Raw genomic sequence first — 1,647 nt, 5'->3', positions numbered from 1 at the left:
CCCCTCAAAAGATATCAAAAGCACTGGGGTCAGAGGAAACTATCACAGTTCAGGATACCTAGGAATCAGAGTGATGTCACTGAGTAATTGTCCGTGTGTCATAACATCACTCACTTGAACAGACAGCATTTGGGTCTGCACAAACAGGCGATCTCCATGAAGGATGTGAGCGTCTGACACGTGATTCGAAAGGAAATTCATCAGAATGGTTAAAGAACTGAGGGATACTGGTTTTAAGGTCAGGTTGGAGAAACTCAAGTTGTTCTGCACAGTGCAAAGGAGATTGATATGACAGTTGATAAAGGGGGTGATAACACAGTGTGGACCTGCAGGAAAATTATCTGATGAAGGGTCCCGTCCTAAAACATCAACTTTCCTCCTCCTCTAATGTTGCCTGGCCTGCTGTGTTCCTCCAGCTCCACACTGTGTTATCTCAGATTCCAGCATTTGAGTTCTTGTTATCTCTGATTTGATAAAGGTGTCTAGGTTTATGATCGGTTTAAACCGGATAGATAAAGAGCAGCTGTTCCTCTTCACTGATAGTAAAATTGTTTGGTACACAGATTTAAGATATTGGGCAATACTTACTGGGAGATGTAAGAAGGAATTTTATGCTACTTTTATTTTACTCAATACTTACCTTTAAAGGCCGATAATATTCAGTGCTGAATGAACAAAAAGGCATGCTTAGATCATTTGGTTTGTGTTTCCGATCTGCAAATCCTCTTCTGAGATGCTGTAAAAAAATTTACAAAAGCCATCTCAGTCAGTCTGGGACACAATTTCAGAAGAAGCAATTATTTCTTTGATTTGGAGTTTGCTGTGTGTAAATGCTCCCCTCCTGACTCCCTGTAAAAACTCCATTCCTGTCAGTCCAGGAGAGGTATTCACAACATTCGCTCCGCTGGCCCAGGATAACCGCATATGCGCCCTGCTGCCCTTTAAACTCCTACAAATATGGCGGCCTTTACCCGCGGCCTGCCTTTGAGAGAGAGCCTCGATTTTGACATTTTACGAAAGGGAATAGATAGTTTCTTTATACGGGGTCTGTCACATTCACAAAGTGTTTAGAAAGCCTCCCCGTCTAACCGCCCGGTCTATCGCCTCCTCCGTTCCGCCTCATTGTTACCTTTTGTGGAGCCGAAAAGAACAGCGACTTCCCAGGGTCGCTCCCACTGCGCATGCTCTAGACCGTGGCCACGCGGGAACATACTGAGCCTGCGCAGTGATAAGCAATGCAGTGCATAGCGCTCGGAATTCTGGGTTAAGTGCCCACCACAGTAAAGACTGCATTTTATTTGTCGTAATGTGTACAAGCAATCTTTCTCTTTACTTCTTACCAGGACAACTGACATGTATTATACATTTTATAAAGTATAAAACGTGCCTTTTGCATCCCAGGGATATAATATCACAAAGTCTGACACTGAGTCGCCATACACATTCTGGGTCACCGGGCTGCTTTCTTATTAGAGAGACAAAACTGGTGGTGGTTTAACCTGAGGGACACCACATCTCATGTCAGCAGAGAGGTTGAAAGTCGAGAGTCATCAGTTGTAACCTCAGGCGGTGTGGGATTTTATTCTACACTGTTGGCATCATGAGGAAAACTGGCAAACGGCTCTGAGAAAGAGTTTGGCTTTCATA

At 44.0% G+C, this 1,647-nt stretch overlaps 1 long non-coding RNA gene across 1 annotated transcript; it reads right to left on the bottom strand.

Annotated features, from left to right (window-relative positions):
- Window positions 1-604: 604 nt before the first annotated feature.
- On the bottom strand, window positions 605-1,243 carry LOC125488343. Its single transcript, XR_007266282.1, has 2 exons — window positions 1,130-1,243; window positions 605-736 (listed from the first exon to the last, which is right to left on the bottom strand). It is a non-coding gene; the product is annotated as an uncharacterized LOC125488343 (long non-coding RNA).
- Window positions 1,244-1,647: the final 404 nt, after the last annotated feature.

This window comes from Rhincodon typus, unplaced genomic scaffold, assembly GCF_021869965.1.
Source record: "Rhincodon typus isolate 14 unplaced genomic scaffold, sRhiTyp1.1 hic_rhity00000514, whole genome shotgun sequence".
Classification (NCBI taxonomy): Eukaryota; Metazoa; Chordata; class Chondrichthyes; order Orectolobiformes; family Rhincodontidae; genus Rhincodon; species Rhincodon typus.
Note: the sequence above shows the minus strand (reverse complement) of the source record. Positions and strands in the feature narration are given on the sequence as shown.